Source organism: Aegilops tauschii, chromosome 3, assembly GCF_002575655.3.
Source record: "Aegilops tauschii subsp. strangulata cultivar AL8/78 chromosome 3, Aet v6.0, whole genome shotgun sequence".
Taxonomy (NCBI): Eukaryota; Viridiplantae; Streptophyta; class Magnoliopsida; order Poales; family Poaceae; genus Aegilops; species Aegilops tauschii.
The window spans coordinates 31,247,572-31,270,973 of NC_053037.3; the positions used below are offsets into that span (position 1 = coordinate 31,247,572).

Consider the following 23,402-nt stretch of genomic DNA (forward strand, 5'->3'; position numbering starts at 1 on the left):
GTATTTTAGTTCTAGATACATCCATTTCTGAGGCAAGTAATTCCAAACGGAGGGAGTAGATATGTTGGAGATGTATCAATGGTAACTTTTCCGGAGCCTTGAGAAATGGACCGTATTTGTATTGCTTCCTGCCTCTGCTTGTACTACTAGCCGCCGGAGCGGCGGCGGCTCTCTTCCGCCGTTGCTGACGCGGCGGAGTCAGCTGACACGCCGGAGGAGGCGGCGGAGGAGCCGGAGTGCACTCACGCGCCAGAGGAGGCGAAGTGTTATGCGTCGGAGGAGGGGAAGGAGGAGGCGGAGTGCCCTCACACGCCGGAGGAGGCGAAGGAGGAGGCGGAGTGCCCTGATCACTCGCCGGAGGAGGAGGAGGAGGCGGAGTGCCCTGACTCACCGGAGGAGGCATCCAGTTTGGAAGCTTGATATACTCCTTCCTCCATAGACAGGTACTCCTCAAAGCATAAAACAAATGATTCTCCCCTTCACCTATAGGGTCGTCAAGCTCCAGCTCCTAAAATCCCTCCGTTATTTCATCCACCGTCACAACAGCATGGCCATGTGGAATCGGACGGCAATGAAAAGTTTCATCGGCTTGAGGAGGTGCAGCAGAGGCGACAGTCGCCTTCAAAGTGAGGTTCTGGCATTTCATCATTAGCTCGCAATGTTGAGCCTCCGTGATAGTATCCACGGGGTAGCGAGGATCCGTGAAAATAGGTTGAACGAGCTCCGCGGAAGCCACACTGCTTCTCCGCTAAGATGGTGGGGTAGCTTCGTGCTTCTGAGATGGTTGGCTGGGAGCTGCAAGTTCCGCTAGCTTTGCTATTCTTGCATTGAGCTTCTGCATTGAGCTCACCTCTGCTTTCCTCTTTCTATCTCGGCTTTTGTAACCATCATTGCCGGGAAAGCCAACCACCCACAGAACGGAGCTTGGTGTTCCTCGTGTTCGTCCAGGGTGCTCAGGATTCCCGAGGGCCTCAGTCAGCTCGTCCTTCTGTCTGTCGGGAATGGACGTCCCTTCCTGCGCTGCGCTGATATATTGCTGAAGCTTCTTGGTGGGTATTGCAAGCTGCTCGTCCCTCCAACTACACTCCCATGTTTCTTGGTCCAAAGTTTCCCCAACCCCGAAGAACCAAGTCCTTGAACGGTCTGGCTAATTCAATATAACTGGTTGGACCCCTTTAGCAAGAAGGTCTTGCTCAGCTTTGTCCCACAACGACCAGGCTTTGGAGTAGCCACCTGACCCCGTGTGATGGTGATACTACTTCTTTGCAACATTTTTCTTGTTTGTCTCTGACCTTTTCTTAACCTTATCCGATTTCTTGTAGGCCACAAATGCGGACCAGTGATCTCTTATGTTCTCATATCGTCCAGTGAATTCTGGAGTCTTCCCTTTGTCGACAAACTTTGTGTTCAACTCTTTCTTCCAGTTCCTCAATAGATCTGCCATCTTCTTAAGAGCAAACGCCTTGACCTTTGGCTCTATAACTAGCTTATTCGGATCCTCCTATGGTGGTAGGACGAAATTCGCCATCAGCGAGGTCCAAAGATCATCTTCCTGTCTATCTTGGACATAAGAAACTTCAGGGTCGTCCTTACTCTTATTCCATTGTTGCACGCTGATCGGGACGCTATCCCTAACAATAGCTCTGCATTGACTAACAAATTTGTCCCTGGCCCGCTTGGGTTGGCCATCGTCCGCGATTTCTGTGATTGTGAACCTTTCATCCTGGCGCAACCTTTTCTTCGGGCCTCGTCTCTTTACGGAAGTTTGGCTCGATCCGGAGGGCTATAAAAGAAGAAAGAAGCATTAATATATGTACATACCAAAAAAATTAATGCATCAAGTCAGCACAGGCTTAATTAATATATATACCTCGCCGGACTTTGCAACAGCTCCCTCCTCCGTTCGGTCACCGGAGCCGTCATCATGGTCTTCTTCCTCCGCCATTCGGTCACCGGAGCCGTCATGATCTCCTTCCTCCTCCATTGTTGGATTACCGGAGCCATCATCCTCTCTTTCCTTACCATTGGTGTCATTGAGAAATGACATGGGATCACCTCCGTCGCGGATTATATCCCCCAACAACTCTTCTTGTTCTAAGTCTCTGTCCATAGTTTCTGCAAATATTACAACATGGCAATATACAAACATGAGAGATGGATATATTAGTGGTAAACATAGACCTAGCTAATCACAACAAGGAATCATATGCATATATGAGCAATGGATTAGTTTCAGGAGAGGACACTTTGCAAAAAATAATCGCTATTCAGGAGATCGAGGGTTGGGTGGCCTCGAGAGTTGGTCAGGCGAGCGGACCGGGAGTAAATTTTGAAGGTATGAGTCTTTTCACTCATTTTGAATATATGAACATTTTAACTTAGTAACTTGGTGAATTTTGAATATATGTTGAATTCCCGAGAGAGTTAGGGGTGTTCTAACGCGGCACTACACGATATATAGGTGAAGGGGGATAACATCCGGGAATGTTCGAACAAATGAACCGGAGGGGGACACATCTCATGGGTAACATCCGGGAATGTTTGGACAGATGAACCGGAGGGGGACTCCTCCCCCTCATGTATGATGAGTTGTTACTTCCCCTCTCCGATGAAACATTCATCGAACAAACTTAATATGAGTTTTAACTGAAATCATTCATCGAACAAACTTAACATGAGTTTTAACAGAAAGCATTCATCGAACAAACTAAATATGAGTTTTAGCAAGATCGTCATGAACAAAAAATTCACACTAATTTCTATGAACAAAAAAAGTATCCACATGACAACATCTCATCTCATCTCCACAAAACATCTCATCTCATCTCATCTCCACATGAACATTATCTATCTATCTATTCATCTAAAAACACATTTTTATTAGCAAGCTAATCTCACACCTTAGGACAGCATCCAATACTTCTCCTCTCCACAAAAACATTTTTGACATATTTAGCATATTCCAAATTTTCCTAGCTCTTTTACAACCACAAAAATTACTCCAACTTCATGACAGTACCCACACTCCATTACACGAAAAACCTTCTTATCCATAGTTCAAAATTTTCAAATTTCATTCAAATTAAATTTGAACCATATTCAAATTCCTTGCTGAAAACCTATTCTAAACCACTCCAAAAATTCTGAAATTTTGCCATCACCTTTGTCTTGCATCAGTACCTCACCACAAAAAAATTCAGAAATTCCAAAAATGCCCAAAGCCATCTAGCATTTCATCAAATACCTTCTATGCACTGTTCATCACTGTAAAAAAAATTAGAAAGTTAAGAACTCCTTCTCCTCTCCTCTCCTCTCCTTCACGGCGTTGCTGCTGCTCCACTCCTTCTCCTGTCCTTCATGACGTTGTTGCTGCTCCTCAATGCGTCGGGGCCGGCGGCGACCATGGAGCAGTGGCAGAGCAAGGGCCCCGGGGGCACGCAGAGACGGGGAGCAGGGAACCATGGGGAAGGGGGGCTCACTGGGGGGAGGGGGCGGTGATGACTGGAGGCGGCAACGAGGTCGGCGGGCTCGGGGCAGCACGCGACGACGGGGACGAGGACGGCAGGCTCAGGGCGGCACACGGCGATGGGGACGAGGACGGCGGGCTCGGGGAGGCGACGGGGACGGGGACGAGAACGGCGGGCTCGGGGATGCCGGCGACGAGGACGGCGGGCTCGGGGAGGCGACGACGCGGTCCGGCAGCCTGCGGCGTCGATGAGCTCGGCGTTGTCGGAGCAACTGGTAGATGAAAACTGAAATTTTCTATGTGTTTTCTTATATACACGAAGCATTGGTCCCGGCTTGTGGCATGAACCGGGACCAATGCCCCCCTTTAGTCCCGGTTTGTGCCACCAACCGGACCAAAGGTCACCAACCGAGACTAAAGGGTGGCATTGGTTCCGGTTGGTGCCACGAACCGGGACCAAAGGGGGGCATTGGTCCCGGTTCGTGCCACCAACCGGGACCAATTGCCTTGCACAACGGCGTGGTGGGAGTTTAGTCCCACCTCGCTAGTTGAGAGAGAGCCGCACCTATTTATAAGGCACGGTGTGCCTGAGCTTTCGAGCTCCTCTCTAAAGCGGGCTTACGGGCCTAAACACTCTGTATCTACATATGGGCCTATTGGGCCTTCTACGGATCTGAATCCTGGCCCAACTAGCTGGTTGGGTTTCTAGTCGCATTCAGGCCGTGGTGGCCCAGTAGGCGGCATTTTTCTATAAAAAATCCATTTTTTTGTTTTATTTTTTGCTTTTTTTTTCTTTTTTTTCTACTTACATGCAAATACTTACAGTTTTTCACTCATCCTTTTTGCTTTTAGGTCACAACAATTATAAACTTTCTGTTAGTGCCATTAGTTTTCAAATTTGAATAGTTTAAATTTGAATTCTTTGAAATTTGTGTGAATCAGTAGTTTGTGAATAACTTTACTATAAAAATATATTTTTGAGTGATTATTTTTCCTGCTATTTAATATTACCTTGTTTTATCATTATATTCAATTTGGTAATTTCGAGGATATTTTAAATGTCTGTTTTAATCAGAAATTCTTTATGAAAATTCTTTTTGCTATTAATGTTTTGAACAAAAAGTACTTTGATAATTTTAGTTGCATAAAGTTTATATAATTTTAGTTTCAAAAATACTAGAGGTTTATAAAATCTTTTTAGTAGATTCCTTTTGCTATTAGAGTTTTATATAAGATTTTTAGTTGATTCTTTTTGCTATTGAAGAATATTATAGTTTTGTTTTAGTTGATCATAACAGAATATTTTAATTGATTTTTTAGTTCATTCCTTTTTCCATTAGAGTTTCATAAAAGTTTTCTAGTTTATTCTTTTTGCTATTACTTCATTCTTTGAGCTAAATGACCCTGAAATCGAAAAGAACTTCAAATGAACTCTGTAAAGGTTGAAAGTTGGCATGGTATCATAATTTCACCCACATAGCAGGTTCTAAAACGTTGAGGGTTACGGCAAAAACTGGATGCACTTCGTGTACAAAATGGACAATCCCTTTCGAAATATCAGGGTTTCGGACAAAAACTCATCTGTTACAAAGGGATTTCATTTTTTAACTTATTTGAACTCCAGACTTTTTGTGTGTTCAAAATGCACCATTCAAAGCCACATCATCAATTTTCAACCCTTTTTGACTTCATTTCGTATTTTTCATGCATTTACTGATTTTTTTAAGCTAAATGACCCTGAAATTGAAAAGCCCTATAAATGAAGTCTGAAAAGGTTGAAAGTTGGCATGGTATCATCGTTTCACCCACATAGCATGTTCTAAAAAGTTGAGAGGGTTAAGGCAAAAACTGGATGCACTTCGTGTACAAAATGGACAATCTCTTTCGAAGTATTAGGGTTTCATACGAAAACTCTTCTGTTACAAAAGGCATTTCATTTCTTCACATGCAACTGCAATGATATTCTATATCAAAGGCATCATCATAATAGTTGTGGAGAGAAAGTCTTCACTTTTTCTTCGCTTGTGTCCTTTGCTTATTGCGCCGTAACCATGGATAATCTTTATCGCACTATATAATAACAAACAATAATAAAAGTAAGAAAATTATACAAGTATCTATCTAAATCATACAAGTAAGATTTTTTTTCTTTTACAAAGAAGATAAGAACAAGAGGCTCACCACGGTGGTGCCGGCGACGAGATCGGCGCAGGCGATCGACAGCGGTGAGGACAGGGACGAGACGTGAGAGACAGCCTAACCTAGACAAATCTTGAGGAAAATAGAGCTTCGAGGTTGAGCTTGGAGAGGAGAAAGCTTAAGTAGTGTGGCTCGGGCATTTCATCGAACACCTCATGTGCATAGGAGGTGAGCTAGAGGAATACATACCACATGTGCATAGGAGGGAAAAAACAGAGCAGTGAGAACAGAGCAGTGCGCGGGCAGGGGGTATATATAGGCCTCTCTTTAGTCCCGGTTTGTGGCCAAAACCGGGACAGAAGACATACCTTTGGTCCCGGTTCCAGCCACCAACCGGGACTAAATGTTGTGGGCCAGGAGCGAGGCCCATTGGTCCCGGTTCGTGTCTGGAACCGGGACCAAAGGGGTCAGACAAATCGGGACCAATGGCCCCCGAGGCCCGGCCAGCGCCCTGGCCTCACGAACCAGGACTGATGCCCCATTTGGTCCCGGTTTGTGAGTGAACCGGGATTAATGCCCTTACCCATGTCTCAACCAAAGCCTTGTTTTCTACTAGTGGGAGGTGAGCTTGGGTGCCGGAGGAGAGAGAGGAGGGGAGTGGAGTGAAGTGCGCGTCGGGTGGGCCAGCATGGGTCGGGCCTGACGTGGCGGACGCACCTGGGCGCGCCAGAGCGCCCCCATATCTGCCACATATTTGGGCTGGATATGAGGGGTGCCTGCCATTCTGGACATTTGAGGCCCGTCTGAGGCACCCGTCTGTGTCAAAATTTCGTGACCGAGCCATCCGCCCGTGCGTTTGAGGTGGGTTTGGGGTGTCCGGTTGTAGATGCTCTTATTCAGCATCCTTTTTTGGCTGCTGGCAGACCATCAGCCGTTGCTTCCTTGTCTACTTCAGCTGCTGTGTTTGTGCTAGATGACTGGTGGGCTCGTTTAATCATGGGGCCCAGTGAACCAGGCAGTTTTCTTGTGCATTCACGTGGAAAATTTGTTTGCCTCAGAAAAAAACGTGAAAAATTTGTTGCAGCGGGATTGTACTGACAAAGGACGGTAGTGGAGGGTGAAAACGTAGAGACAACGACCCCCTCTCCCTTCACTTTTCTCCCTCGCGAGTCGCCGCCTGTCGTCATCGCTCACCCTCCCTGAAGGAATTGCCCATTTATTATTATTATTAGGTATAGATTAGGTAATGGATAATCCCTCCATTTTTATTTAGTCCGCAGATTAGCTTTGATCAAAGTTAAGCTTTGTAAACTTTGACAAAGTTTATAAACAAAAAAGTTAACATATACAATAATTAATTAATACTATTAGATTCATTAATGAATGTACTTTCACCTTATATAGATTCTTTATGATAAATATTTATATTGTTTTCTATAAACTTAGTCAAACATTATGAAGTTTGACTTCAATCAAATCTAATATGTGGAGTAAATAAAAACGGAGGAAGTACCTACCTAGCCACACAAATTGCATCGACTCAATGATACGAATTACACGCGAAAAATGATTTTTGAAATGTTAAGAAAATCTCAACAATTTTTTTATGTATTCATAGTCACATCCAAATGCTACCTGTAAAGTGTTAGGCAAAAACATTATACATTTTGGCCCATGCAAAAAACAAACAAACAAATCAAACACCAAATGTTACCCCAAAATGTCACCTTAAATTTTTTTCCCGACAAAACACTACTGCTTCGTTTTGCATGAAAATTGTCAAGCATGCCTGTGACATTAACACGAACATCCACAAAATAAATTCAGAATCTTTTGAATACATTTTAGTACTGTTTTCGAGGTACTGTTCAACGAGAGCAAATGCTCCTGGGAGCCAATACGCCCTTCCCTAGAATGATTTATTTAACGGCCACGTTGTAAGGCAGTATGACAGCTAGCCATCGGACGCACGGGGCATGTTTTTCCTAGGAGAGAGGAGCGGGTTGTGAAGGAAATATACCCTAGAGATGATAATAAAATTATTATTTATTTTCTTAAGTCATGATAAATGTTTATTATTCATGCTAGAATTGTATTAACCGGAAACTTAGTACATCTCTACTTATCTAAAAGAAACGTAACTAAAAGAAACATAAGGTTTCGTTTCCCCTATTACATCGTTCTTTCGTCCGACCGTCGTCCGTCGTCCGTCGTTCTTACAAAAAAGCCCCTGTATTTATTCGAATTCAACCCGCAGTCCTATGTAAAGTGTGTTCCTGAGAGTATGTTTCATTTTTGCAAAATAGCCCCTGCAGTGGTTGGAATTCAGCCCGCAGTACTGCCTCTTATCCATTCTCAGACTCCACCGCCGGCCACTCACCGCCGCTTGGCGCCGGAGTCCACGCCGCAGAAGCCAAGTAATCGAGCGAGGGTCATAGGGGAACGGCGACGGGGCTCCTAGGAGGGTGGCGGCGCTCCTGGCGACGTGCAGCAAACGGAGGCGAGGAGGTGGTGGGGTTCTTGGTGGTCGCCGGCGTGGCGAGGGCCGAAGGGGTCGACGGCGCGGGCGTCGGGTGCGGTCAGAGCAGAGTAACTCGGGCAGCGGCGCGATGTGTGCGGTCAGAGGAGAGGAACGCGGGCTGCAGCGCGGCGCGGGAAGGCGGGGCTCGTGCTGGAGCTTGAGGGCGTGACCATCATGGCATGCGTCCAGATGACGGCAGAGTGCAGGCGTGGCTTGGCGTCGCGCCGCAACCCGAGTTCTGCTGAGAGAGCCACGAGGTCATCGCCGCCGGCCTCCGCGCCATGCTGGACCAGATGCTGCACCCCCCTGCATCGTCATCGTGGGACGCCTGCGTTCTGCTGAGAGACGAGGTGAAGATTCAGAAAAATTGAACAAAGATTTGTCCGTCATAATAGATGGATGCTCTCGCGAAAGAGAAAACTCGGGGCTCACAGGGCAGCCGCACACTGCACGGGCCACCATCCAAGCTACCCCATCATCCTTGCGCTACCTTAAGCCGAGCGCACGCACATCTACGCGCCAACCGGCGAGATCTGGGCCCGAAGCGCCGCAATAAGGCGCCGTCGGAGGGTGAGGTGGACATGACCACGCAGATCCGGAGCCCGGAGCCCCGGGGCAGATCCACGCGGCCCCATCAAGTAGCCGCCGAGCTCGACCGTGAGCAGGCCACCACTGCCGCGCCTCAGCCATCGGCCCAGCCAGCCCCCGCGCGCAGGCTCGGCCAACAGGAGCCGCGCTGCAACCGGCCGACGAACGTGAACCGTGAGAGGGCGGTGCTTGGTTAGTTGTGGAGGAGGGAAGGGAGAGGGGAACGAGGAGCCGTCGACTGAAGCAAGAAGGGCGCGTGGGTGGTGTGTGGCTAGAGCACGGATAGAGATGAGAGGAAGGAGAGCACCGCTGATGGGTGGGCTTGTCGGCGCACTGGATGTGGATGGATAAACAGAAAGAGCAAGAAGAGCAGCAGCGCTGCTGGAGGAATGGCGATGTCCACGGAGTAGTGGTCTCGGGGTTTTTTTTTCTTTTGTGTGGATTGCTTTCTTTATTGGCTGCACCGACCAGAAGCTGCTGGAGCTTGCCATGCGTGCTAGCATCGATTGCAATTCTTTTCTTTCTAAATATATGAGCACCGATTTACTTCTTTTGAGAAAAATGAGCACCGATTTACTCTCGAATAGTATACAACAATTCCACAGTTTGTATATCCTGCTGAAAACAATTACACCATTTCTTTCACCTGATGATAGTACTAAGCTGAAGGAGGCGCCATCAAAGGACATCCCTACGACTTTCTCAACTTTATACTACATGGTATGGACCCAACAATCCATTTTTCGTTGCAGACACCGAGCGTGTGTTTTTTTAAAGACAAAGAGTGTTTCAAATTCTTCTTGTTTTAAAAAATTCATGCTTTTCAATATTGCTCGAAATTCATGTTTTTCACGCTTTCCCAAAATATGTTCAATTTAAAAAAATCATTTATAGTTGATCACAAATTTAAAAAATTCTCTTTCACAAAAAACTTGTGTTCAAAAAAATATTCATTTTCAAAACATGTTTCAATTCTAATAAAATATGCTTTTTTTAGTTATTTAAAAGTAAAGGAATATTTGTGTTTTCCGAAATATAAAATACAAAGCTGATTACTAGACTATTCTATGCAGCACTACTCCTCTATCAGATGTTAGGGTGACTTCTTTACGTCCACACTTCATATTTTGAAAAGCAATAATAGTATAAACTTATTACTGATGTTTATCAAAAATGTATATTAAAATTGACGCGTACTGCCACACGGAGCAAGTTTTACGATATTTTTTCGCCCGTTGCAACGCACGGGCATTTGTCCTAGTGTGTGAATACATAGGCAAAACACTGTGTCCCTAGTATGCCTCTACTAGACTAGCTCATTCATCAAAGATGGTTATGTTTCCTAGCCATAGACATGTGTTGGCATTTGATGAACGGGATCACATCATTAGTAGAATGATGTGATGGACAAGACCCATTCGTTAGCTTAGCTCTGTGATCGTTTCAGTTTTATTGCTACTGCTTTCTTCATGACTTATACATGTTCCTCAGACTATGAGATTGTGCAACTCCCGAATATCCAGAGGAAAACTTTGTGTGCAATCAAACGTCACAACGTAAATGGGTGATTATAAAGATGCTCTACAGGTGTTTCCAAAGGTGTTTGTTGGGTTGACATGTATCGAGATTAGGATTTGTCACTCCGTGTTTCGGAGAGGTATCTCTGGGCCCTCTCGGTAATACTCATCACTATAAGTGTTGCAAGCAATGTGACTAATGAGTTAGTTGCGGGATGAAGTATTATGGAACGAGTAAAGAGACTTGCCGGTAACGATATTGAACTAGGTATTGAGATACCGACGATCGAATCTCGGGCAAGTAACATACCGATGACAAAGGGAACAACGTATGTTGTTATGCGGTTTGACCGATAAGGATCTTCGTAGAATATGTGGGAGCCAATACGAGCATCCAGGTTCCGCTATTGGTTATTGACCGGAGACGTGTCTCGGTCAGTTCTACATAGTTCTCGAACCCGTAGGGTCCGCACGCTTAACGTTCGGTGACGATCGGTATTATGAGTTTATGTGTTTTGATGTACCGAAGGTAGTTCGGAGTCCCGAATGTGATCACAGACATGACGAGGAGTCTTGAAATGGTCGAGGCATAAAGATCGATATATTGGATGACTATGTTTGGACATCGGAAAGGTTTCGAGAGAGTTCGGGCCTATACCGGAGTACCGGGGGGTTACCGGAACCCCCCGGGGAGTATATGGGCCCTAATGGGCTTTAGTGGAGAGAGAGGGTGGCAGCCAGGGCAGGCCGCACGCCCCCTCCCCCTCTGGTCCGAATTGGACTAGGAAGGGGGGAGGGGCGGCGCCCCCCTTTCCTACCCCCCTCCCCCCCTTCCTTCTCTCCTAGTCCAACTAGGGAAGGGGGGGGGAATCCTACTCCCGGTGGGAGTAGGACTCCTCCAGGGCGCGCCATAGAGGGACGGCCCTCCCCCCTCCTCCACTCCTTTATATATGGGGGAGGGGGGCACCCCATAGACACACAAGTTGATCATTGATCTCTTTGCCGTGTGCAGTGCCCCCCTCCACCATATTCCACCTCGGTCATATCGTTGTAGAGCTCAGGCGAAGCCCTGCATCGGTAACTTCATCAACACCGTCATCACGCCGTCGTCCTGACAAAACTCTCCCGCGACACTCAACTGGATCAAGAGTTCGTGGGACGTCGCCGAGCTGAACGTGTGCAGATCGCGGAGGTGCCATACTTCCGGCGCTAGGACCGGTCGGATCGTGAAGACGTACGACTACGTCAACCGCGTTGTCATAACGCTTTCGCTTACGGTCTACGAGGGTACGTGGACAACACTCTCCCCTCTCGTTGCTATGCATCACCATGATCTTGCGTGTGCATAGGATTTTTTTTTTGAAATTACTGCGTTCCCCAACAGGTTGAGCATCTCTTTCCGTTTTGCCATTTCGCGCATCAGGTGTGGCTAGTGGTGAAGCAGAGTTTAGACCTCCATATATGTCGCAAAGGTTTTGTTCATACTAAGCAGTGGTTATTTAATTTTATTCAGCATGCGACCTCTCTTGAGGCCACGACTTTGGTAGTAACAATTTGGCATATTTGGGAGGCCCGTAATGATGCAAGAAACAATGATGTTAGGATGCCTCCTCACAGAGTGGCTGAGAAAGCTTTGGCTTATATTAACTTCATTGTGCAGAATTGTTATACGATTGCAATTGCCTCTAAGCGTGATACCCCAGTGTCTTCAGTTAAATGGGTTCTGCCGCCAGCATATGTAGTGGCAGTTAATGTGGATGCTGCACTCTTCAAGTAGTCTCTATGGATTGGCATTGTCATGGTAATCATGAACCACATCAAAGATTGCTTGCTGGCTTGCCGCGAGCATGTTGACGAGGTTACAGCCCCAGAATTAGCTGAAGCACTGGCGCTACGAGCAGTGGCTCTCACCCGTCAGGAAGGATTTTCAAAGGCCATTTTCCGGTCAGACTGTTTGTCCGTTATCCAGAGAACCAATGCTTTGACTGTTGATCGCTCGCCGGTCGGGCTCATCACTACTGATATCAAGGAGATGGCGTTGTTCTTCTCGTTCGCTCGCTTTAAGCATATCCAACATGCGCCCAACGTGTGGCGCGCTAAAACCCAGTTTGCAGCGCGCCCATCGCCTGGTTTGGCGTGGCGGGCAGCGCTGGCTCCAACAGCCGCGCTAAAATGCAGCGCGCGCGCGTAGCTCCAGCAAGCGCCCTAAAATGCAGCGCACGTGCTCTCGCACAAACACTACGGTGCATACATAATTCTCATAGCATAGATAAAAAACGATACAAAGATATTTTAGTTCATAGCATAGATAGATAAAGAGAACTACGGTGCAACTACATAATATTAAACTACGGTGCAACTAGATAAACTACGGTGCAGCTAGAACTACTCCGAGTCGTCCACATCATCATCATCATCCTCGGTGGTGTTGTCTGAGGTATCGATCCATATGTCGTCGCAACGTTCATCGTCTAACGTGAAGATCAACTTCCCACCCGCTTCAACGATATCGCACTGCGATATGGCCAGAGCCTTCCGCCGACGCCGGTCCGCCCGCTCCGCGCAGCGCCTTGCCGTCCTCTCCGCCCAGTAGGCGCGCTCGTTCGCGATGGCCTCCGGGTGGCGCCGGCGCCACTCCGCCATGGCTCGCTCGTCCTCCTCGGCGATGAGGAGGCGGCGCTGCCGCCGACGATGCTCCGCACGGTCCTGGTCTGTGATAAGACGAGGCGGAGGGGCGATGGCCTGCGCCTGTTCGTGCGTGTAGACTTCCCGGAAGTTCATCTGCGACGGAGGCCTCTATAGGCGCCACGCCGCCGCGTCGTACGCGCGGGCGGCCTCGTGCACGGTCTCGAACGTGCCGAGGCCGAACCGGACATCGCCGGACCGGATCTCAGCGTAGTAACAGCCGTTGGGGCGCTCGCGGACACCGCGGTAGCCTGAAGTTCCTCGGCCGTGCGGCGGCATCATGGCGCGGTGGTGGTGGGGCGAAGCGGCGAGGAAACGGTGAGAAAGCAGCGGAAGCTGCGAGGAGGCGGGAAAAATGCGCGCGTGGCAGTGTGGAGGAACGCGTGGCGAGCGCCGCAATTTATTGGCGCGCCGCAAGCGGGGCGCCAAATCTACAGCGCGACCGACTGCTTTCTCCCGCGCGCGCGCAAACGTTTATCATGCGTGCTTGTTTCCCGCTGCCGCTGGAGCGCGCGCGCTGAATGCTCTTTTGGCGCGGCTGCTGGAGATGCTCTTAGTCATGTAAATCGTTTGTCAAATATTGCGGCACATAGTCTAACTAGATCTTTTGAGTCCTTTAGTGACTCAATTTTTCATGTAACCCCGGATTGTATCCGGGAGGAACTCTCTATTGATTATTCTTGATCAATAAAGCGCGATATTCCTCAAATAAAAAAACACCAAGTACTATTCGATTCCGTAGGGAGCGGCTGCCGTCAGCATCGCCGGGCGTCGTCGAGGCACCAACATTGGTAGTAGGGCTTGGACATCGCGAGGAGCTCCTCCGGCGACATGCGCTCGAGTCTCGCTGCCTCCTCGCCGGGAAGGTCTTGACCATGGACTCATCATTGTCGTCCTTGGGCGGGCAGTGCAGGTGCAGGTGGCTCATGGCGCGCAGCTTCTTGTACAGGCGCATGGCGGCCACTCAGTCGTCGTAGGGGTGATGGTGGCCGCCGGTATGTATGTCATACCCCAAGCAGCTCCGCGTGAGATACTGGAGCGAGTTGCTCATGAGCCTGGCACTGGTCTTCATCAGCGGCGGGTACGTGGCCGTGTCCAGCTTCAGGTGCGCCGGGTAGTCCACGCCCAGCGCGTAGAGGTCGTGCTCCAGCCCGTGGCCGACGAGGAGCCGGGCGGCGCCACGGGAGGAGTAGGAGTAGGACTGCTCGCCGTTGAGGAGGATGTCCTGCACCCGCCTCGTCGCCTGCTTCACCGTGGGCACGTGCTACCTCTTGAGCACTGCGTTGGTTTTCCCTTGAAGAGGAAAGGGTGACGCAGCAAAGTAGCATAAGTATTTCCCTCAATTTTTGAGAACCAAGGTATCAATCCAGTAGGAGACTACACACAAGTTGCCTCATACCTAAACAAACAAATAAGAACCTTGCAACCAACGCGATAAAGGGGTTGTCAATCCCTTAATGGCCACTTGCAAAAGTGAGATCTGATTGAGACACTAAGATAAATATTTTTATTATTTTTTATGATAAAGATTGAAAGTAAAGATTGCAAAGTAAAATAGATTGAAAACTTATATGATGGAAATAGACCCGGGGGCCATAGGTTTTACTAGTGGCTTCTCTCAAGATAGCATAAGTATTACGGTGGGTGAACAAATTACTGTCGAGCAATTGATAGGAAAGTGCATAATTATGAGAATATCTAGGCATGATCATGTATATAGGCATCACGTTCGTGACAAATAGACCAAAACGATTCTGCATCTACTACTATTACTCCACACATCGACCGCTATCCAACATGCATATAGAGTATTAAGTTCATAAGAACAGAGTAACGCATTAGGCAAGATGACATGATGTAGAGGGATAAACTCAAGCAATATGATATAAACCCCATCTTTTTATCCTCGATGGCAACAATACAATACGTGCCTTGCTACCCCTGCTGTCACTGGGAAAGGACACCGCAAGATTGAACCCAAAGCTAAGCACTTCTCCCATTGCAAGAAAGATCAATCTAGTAGGCCAAACCAAACTGATAATTCGAAGAGACTTGCAAACATAACAAATCATACATAAAAGAATTCAGAGGAGATTCAAATATTGTTCATAGATAATCTTGATCATAAACTCACAATTCATCGGATCTCGACAAACACACCGCAAAAAGAATTACATCGAATAGATCTCCAAGAGAATCGAGGAGAATTTTGTATTGAGATCCAAAGAGAGAAAAGAAGCCATCGAGCTAATAACTATGGACCCAAAGGTCTGTGGTAAACTACTCACACATCATCGGAGAGGCCATGGTGTTGATGTAGAAGCCCTCCGTGATCGATTCCCCCTCCGACAGAGCGCCGGAAAAGGCCCCAAGATGGGATCTCACGGGTACAGAAGGTTGCAACGGTGGAAATAGGGTTTCGTGGTGCTCTCGGATGTTTTTGGGGTATATGAGTATATATATAGGCAAAAGAAGTCGGTGAGGGGAGCCACGAGGGGCCCACGACGGTGGGGGCGCGCCTGCCCCCCTGGGCGCGCCCTCCTGCCTCGTGGCCTCCTCGTTTCTTTCTTGACGTCCACTCCAAGTCCCCTGGATCATGTTTGTTCCAAAAATAACTCTCCCGAAGGTTTCATTCCGTTTGGATTCCGTTTGATATTCCTTTCCTGCGAAACATTGAAATAGGCAAAAAACAGCAATTTGCACGGGGCCTTTGGTTAGTAGGTTAGTCCCAAAAATAATATAAAAGTGTATAATAAAGCCCATTAAACATCCAAAATAGATAATATAATAGCATGGAACAATCAAAAATTATAGATACATTGGAGACGTATCAAGCATCCCAAGCTTAATTCATGCTCGTCCTCGAGTAGGTAAATGATAAAAACAGAATTTTTTGATGTGGAATGCTATAATTCCGTTTGGTATAATAGCATGTTCTCTTTTTTTTGTTTGGGCCTTTCTCTTTTTTAAGGCCTCTTTTCTTTCTTTTTTTTAGTCCGGAGTCTCATCCCGACTTGTGGGGGAATCATAGTCTCCATCATCCTTACCTCACTGGGACAATGCTCTAATAATGGTGATCATCACACTTTTATTTACTTACAACTCAAGAATTACAACTCAGTACTTAGAACAAAATATGACTATATGTGAATGCCTCCGGCGGTGTACCGGGATATGCAATGAATCAAGAGTGACATGTATGAAATAATTATAAAGGTGGCTTTGCCACAAATACAATGTCAACTACATGATCATGCAAAGCAATATGACAATTGAAGCGTGTCATAATAAATGAAACGGTGGTAAGTTGCATGGCAATATATCTCGGAATGGCCATGGAAATGCCATAATAGGTAGGTATGGTGGATGTTTTGAGGAAGGTATATGGTGGGTGTATGATACCGGTGAAGGGTGCGCGGTTTTAGAGAGGCTAGCAATGGTGGAAGGATGAGAGTGCGTATAATCCATGGACTCAATATTAGTCATAAAAAACTCACATACTTATTGCAAAAATCTATTAGTTATCAAAATGAAGTATTACGCGCATGCTCCTAGGGGGATAGATTGGTAGGAAAAGACCATCGCTCATCCCCGACCGCCACTCATAAGGAAGACAATCAATAAATAAATCATGCTCCGACTTCATCACATAACGGTTCACAATACGTGCATGCTACGGGAATCACAAACTTTAACACAAGTGTTTCTCAAATTCACAACTACTCAACTAGCATGACTCTAATATCACCATCTTTATATCGCAAAACAATCATAAAGAATCAAACTTCTCATAGTATTCAATGCACTTTATATGATAGTTTTTTTATTATACCTACCTTGGATGCTCATCACGTTAGGACTAAAATTTTAACCAAAACAAATTACCATGCTGTTCTAAAAGACTCTCAAAATAATATAAGTATAGCATGAGAGATCAATAATTTCTATAAAATAAAACCACCACCGTGCTCTAAAAGATATAAGCGAAGCACTAGAGCAAATTTATCTAGCTCAAAAGATATAAGTGAAGCACATAGAGTATTCTAATAAATTCCGATTCATGTCTGTCTCTCCCAAAAGGTGTGTACAGCAAGGATGATTGTGGTAAACTAAAAAGCAAAGACTCATATCATACAAGATGCTTCAAGCAAAACACATATCATGTGGTGACTAAAAATATAGCATCAAGTGAAGTTACCAATGGACAAAGACGAAAGAGGGGATGCCTTCCGGGGCATCCCCAAGATTAGGCTTTTGGTTGTCCTTGAATTTTACCTTGGGGTGCCTTGGGAATCCCCAAGCTTAGGCTCTTGCCACTCCTTATTCCATAATCCATCAAATCTTTACCCAAAACTTGAAAACTTCACAACACAAAACTAAACAGAAAATCTCATGAGCTCCGTTAGCGAAATAGAACAAACCACCACTTCAAATTACTGTAATGAACTCATTCTTTATTTATATTGGTGTTAAACCTACTGTATTCCAACTTCTCTATGGTTCATACCCCCGATACTAGCCATAGATTCATCAAATAAGCAAACAACACACGAAAAACAGAATCTGTCAAAAACAGAACAGTCTGTAGTAATCTGTATCAAACGCAAACTTATGTCACTCAGAAAAATCTACCAAAATAGGAAGACCTAGATAATTTGTTTATTGATCTACTGCAATTGGAATCAGTATTTTATCATGTTCTGGTGATTTTTAACAATTGTTTTCGTGAGCAGAAAGTTTCTGACTTTTTCAGCAAGATCAAATAACTATCATCCAAGAAGATCCTATAGATTTTACCTGGCACAAACACTAATTAAAACATAAAACCACATCTAACCAGAGGCTAGATCAATTATTTATTACTAAACAGAACCAAAAAGCAAGAAACAAAAATAAAATTGGGTTGCCTCCCAACAAGCGCTATCGTTTAACACCCCTAGCAGCCATAAAGGCAAGAATAGATCTAGGTATTATCATCTTTGGTATGCAATTCTTAAATAGAACACTTATAACCCTTAGGAGTTTCCTTCTTTTTATTAATTATCAAACTCCTAGGCAAGAAATCAAGAAATTCATTTGTAGCAAAAGGTTCCTTAATGATAGCGAAAACGTTGGGGTGAACACTTATTGATTTGAGATCCGCATTTTCCTTACTAGAAGATTCACCCTTATTTTTAGGAACATACATTAATTTGGCAACTTTGGTAGTAGGAGGAGTTGGAGTATTTTTCACGGATGAAAAGGCAGACTCTAAGTTGGTAATAATATCCTCAAGTTTACCAATTCTTGTGGAATCTTGATCTATTCTTTCGTTAACTATAGGTTCCTTTTCTTTAAAAAAATTCAGAGTAACTCCTACCTTAGATCCATATTGGGTAATTTGGTTGTGGATCTTTTTATCCAAATTGCAATCAACTCTACAGTGGCAACTTTATTTTCAATAATTTCAAGCTTTTGCATCACATGTTCCAAAGTAAAAAAAGTTCCATTAACCAAAAGAGGTGGTGGGCCAAACAAATCTATCATAGCATTATAAGAATCAAAAGTATGGCTACCCAAGAAATTCCCATCAGTAATGGTATCAAGAATATATCTGTTCCAAGGAGTGATGCCTACATAAAAATTGCGAAGAAGAACAGAAGTATATTGCTTCCTAGTAGATCTCTTCTGAGCATTGCAAATTCTATGCCAGCCATCTTTTAGATTTTCTCCCTCCCTTTATTTAAAATTAAGAACTTCATGATCGGGAGTACTAACAATGATAGAAGGATTAGCCATGACGACAAAGGATTTAACACACGGCGACACAAAAAGCAAGCGAAAAAGAGGCGAACGGAAAAAGAGGGTGAATAAAACGGCAAGGGTGAAGTGGAGGAGAGGAAAATGAGAGGCAAATGGCAAATAATGTAATGCGAGGGATAAGAGTTTGTGATGGGTACTTGGTATGTCTTGACTTGGCGTAGATCTCCCCGACAACGGCGCCAGAAATCCTTCTTGCTACCTCTTGAGCACTGCGTTGGTTTTCCCTTGAAGAGGAAAGGGTGATGCAGCAAAGTAGCGTAAGTATTTCCCTCAGTTTTTGAGCACCAAGGTATCAATCCAGTAGGAGACTACACGCAAGTCGCCTCGTACCTACAAAAACAAATAAGAACCTTGCAACCAACGCGATAAAGGGGTTGTCAATCCCTTCACGGCCACTTGCAAAAGTGAGATCTGATAGAGACAATAAGATAAATATTTTTGGTATTTTTTATGATAAAGATTGAAAGTAAAGATTGCAAAGTAAAATAGATTGGAAACTTATATGATGGAAAATAGACCCGGGGGCCATAGGTTTCACTAGTGGCTTCTCTCAAGATAGCATAAGTATTACGGTGGGTGAACAAATTACTGTCGAGCAATTGATAGGAAAGTGCATAATTATGAGAATATCTAGGCATGATCATGTATATAGGCATCACGTCCGCGACAAGTAGACCGAAACGATTCTGCATCTACTACTATTACTCCACACATCGACCGCTATCCAGCATGCATCTAGAGTATTAAGTTCATAAGAACAGAGTAACACATTAGGCAAGATGACATGATGTAGAGGGATAAACTCAAGCAATATGATATAAACCCCATCTTTTTATCCTCGATGGCAACAATACAATACGTGCCTTGCTGCCCCTGCTGTCACTGGGAAAGGACACCGCAAGATTGAACCCAATGCTAAGCACTTCTCCCATTGCAAGAAAGATCAATCTAGTAGGCCAAACCAAACTGATAATTCGAAGAGACTTGCAAACATAACAAATCATACATAAAAGAATTCAGAGGAGATTCAAATATTGTTGTTCATAGATAATCTTGATCATAAACCCACAATTCATCGGATCTCGACAAACACACCGCAAAAATTACATCGAATAGATCTCCAAGAGAATCGAGGAGAACTTTGTATTGAGATCCAAAGAGAGAAAAGAAGCCATCTAGCTAATAACTATGGACCTGAAGGTCTGTGGTAAACTACTCACACATCATCGGAGAGGCTATGGTGTTGATGTAGAAACCCTCCGTGATCGATTCCGCATCTGGCGGAGCGCTGGAAAAGGCCCCAAGATGGGATCTCACGGGTACAGAAGGTTGCGGCGGTGGAAATAGGGTTTCGTGGCGCTCTCGGATATTTTCGGGGTATATGAGTATATACAGGGGAAAGAAGTCGGTCAGGGGAGCCACGAGGGTGGGGGGAGCGCATGCCCTCCCTGGGCATGCCCTCCTGCCTCGTGGCCTCCTCGTTTCTTTCTTGACGTCCACTCCAAGTCCCCTGGATCACGTTTGTTCCAAAAATAACTCTCCCGAAGGTTTCATTCCGTTTGGATTCCGTTTGATATTCCTTTTCTGCGAAACACTGGAATAGGCAAAAAACAGCAATTTGCACTGGGCCTTTGTTTAGTAGGTTAGCCCCAAAAATAATATAAAAGTGTATAATAAAGCCCATTAAACATCCAAAACAGATAATATAATAGCATGAAACAATAAAAAATTATACATACGTTGGAGACGTATCAGCGCGTCGCGGAGGTGCTCGGGCCGGATCCCCGTGGTCTCGTACCAGTAGTGCGTCCCCGGGATGAGGGGCTTCACGAAGCTCTCGTAGAGGATGGCCTCCTGCTTATCAACGACGCAGACACGCGCGCGCACGTCGAGCATGTCGTTGCTCCCGCCGCCCACCATCTTGCACCCCAGCGCCACCGCGCCGCGGCGGCCTCGCGCGCCCACCCTCGACATGCTTCGGGTGAAGCTCTGCACCGAGGAGGGATGGGTGGCGTCGGAGAGCTTGCAGGCTGGGCGGTGGGCGCGGAGGGCGGCAAAGGTGGGGAAGACGGTGAGGCAGAGCGGGCAGCCGTGGGCTTGGAAGGCGGTGGCGCAGGCTGGTTTGGATGGCAGGGAGGCGCCGAAGCCGAGGTTGTCGCGGAGGGCGTCGAGGGAGCGGCAGTGCTTGCCACAGACGCAGCAGCGTGGCTCGTGGTGGGAGTGGTGCGACGACTGCATGTGCTCCACCAGGTGCTCCATACGGTTGAAGGGGCTGTTTGGTTGGTGCCCTGAGCACCATGCCTGAGAAAATTACGTGCCTAAGTGTAGCCTGAGATTGTTGTGCTTTTAACCTCATTAGGCAGCTCCGGCCAAATGTTGTTTGGTTCGTGCCTGAGCCTTAGAAAATAAAGAATGGTACGATGCAATGATTGCTAGCTGCATGCAACATGGGTGAACCACTAAAGTACATTTATCAACCATTAAAATATACTCCCTTTGCCTCGAAATATTTGTCTTGAAAATGGATAAAATAAATGTATCTATAACTAAAATAAGTCTAGATACATTCATTTTAGGATAAATATTTCCGGACGGAGTGACTATTTGCATGTGTGTGCCTGAAGCTCAGGCCTCTGATTTTGGTGGCCTGACTCCGGCTAATTGTGTGCCTGTGTGGTCAGGTCAGGCTAGCTATAAGAGTGCTCAGACTGCCAAGCAAACAAGGTTCAGGCCAGTGTCCGGCTTCCCTCTTGCCAGGCAGATTTTTCTCAGAGTAGCAACCAAACAGCCCCGAAATAACGGTTGCACGCCGCGCACAGGGGCGAAGCTAGCAATCTGGTGTGGTTTGGCGAACGCCATACCTAAACTGCCGTGAAAATACGTATATATACGACTAGTACTCCCTCCGTTCTTATTTACTTCGCATATTAGAGTTGACTGAAGTTAAACTTCGTAAAGTTTGACCATGTTTATAAAAAAAATATAAATATTTACCATAGCAAACCTATATGATGTGAAAGTACATTCAATAATAAATTTAATGGTATTGATATGTTATCGTATATGTTAATATTTTTTTTATAAACTTGGTCAAAGTTTACAAAGCTTGACTGTGACGAAAGCTAATACGCGGACTAAATAAAAACAGAGGGAGTATTAGCCCATCAGCACAATTTTCAGGATTTGGGCGTGTGCCTCGTGTTGGGCTTGGTTGATGCCTATTGAGTGGTGGGCCGTGACCATGGGCTGACTCGTTCACGTAGCACTAGCACCGAAGCACGACTGCTCGGCCTCGCCTGCTTGGCTGCCTAGGACTCGTTCGCGAGAGACGGAGAGGCGGCAGCGCTTAGCTAGGGCACCGCCGCACGGGCGCACGGCAGTCGGCAGTCAGTAGGCTGTGGGCGCACAGGACGGGACCTGCGACCGGCGAGGCGGCAACCGGTGACAAGGACACCGAGAGGCCGCGATCGGCGAAGACTGCGACTCACCCAGTCCGCTAGGGTTTGCAGATGACGCCGCCCAAGAAAAGGATTAAGTATGTAATGAAAGATGTAATTTCATTGTCCTTCTTCCCCGTGATCGCATCAGATGAATTGTCATATTGCTTGCTCGAATCACATGAACGAAGATTATTCAATTGTTCACTAACTAATTAATAATGTTTCTTGTGTTTTCTACAGATTTAATGTGTATTTTTGCTGAAGCCAGTAGAAGAATGTCATTGCCACATTCTACTTAATGAAAGTAAAACTTCATTGGGTATGTATTCTTTCAAACTATCTTCACTTGCATAATGTGGTTTCTATCATTATATCCTACCAGTTATTAATTCATGATTTATCTGTGGTTTTTATGCTTTATAGGTCATCTTTATGCCAGTCTAGTTAATATAGATGATACATTGGCAATCAATCATCCATATAATCTTCATCAAATGAGGTATGTAGAGTGCCCACACTTAAATTTTGGATTTTGGTTGTATTTGTTGAACACCAAGTAATATTTATCTAATATTCTAGAGGGCTCTTCCATAGTTGAGTTGTACATGATTTTTTTTCATTCATAAACTTCGCCACACCTAGAAATTATTCCTGCCTCCGCCACTGGCCGCGCACCTGTGACGGCTGCATGCCCAAGAACTCGTCGTCAACAAGAAGAAAACGTATATATTTTGCCGTACGTGTGATCGGACAATGTGGCACACGTAGTCATGTACGTACATGCAAGGGAAAAACATAACGTACAATGTAATCTCAACTTTAATTTTTTTATTTTTCTTCTTCTTTAATTTTTTGGCTGTGTGCATCTGTAATGTCTTTAGGGCATTTCGTTGTTGCAGAGACTGAATGTAATTGGTATATTCGCGATATTAATATATTCTCTTTGTCGAAAAAATGTAATCTCAACTTGCCATGTTGCCATGTCATAGAAACAAAATGTGCTGAAATTTGGTGGAATGATCTGACAAATTAAAGATTGCATGCACTGAAAAAAATGGCCAAGCATGGCAGGGGAGAAGATAGAGCAGTGGGCACCTGTGAGCATCTGAAGAGTTGTCCATGGTCGGCAGTGAGTGAGTCACCTAAGCAATTGCAGAGACGCAGCAAACCGTAGTCGTTGTGCTTGGCTGGTTGGTTGATGGCGAGTGATCAGCGCCGGCGTGCCGGCCCACAGTTTGTGCCGG

At 45.7% G+C, this 23,402-nt stretch overlaps 2 pseudogenes; both read right to left on the bottom strand.

Annotated features, from left to right (window-relative positions):
• Positions 1 to 12,616: 12,616 nt before the first annotated feature.
• Positions 12,617 to 13,195, bottom strand: LOC109760828 (uncharacterized; annotated as a pseudogene).
• Positions 13,196 to 13,671: 476 nt separating this feature from the next.
• Positions 13,672 to 23,279, bottom strand: LOC109760829 (uncharacterized; annotated as a pseudogene).
• Between the last annotated feature and the right edge of the window lie 123 nt (positions 23,280 to 23,402).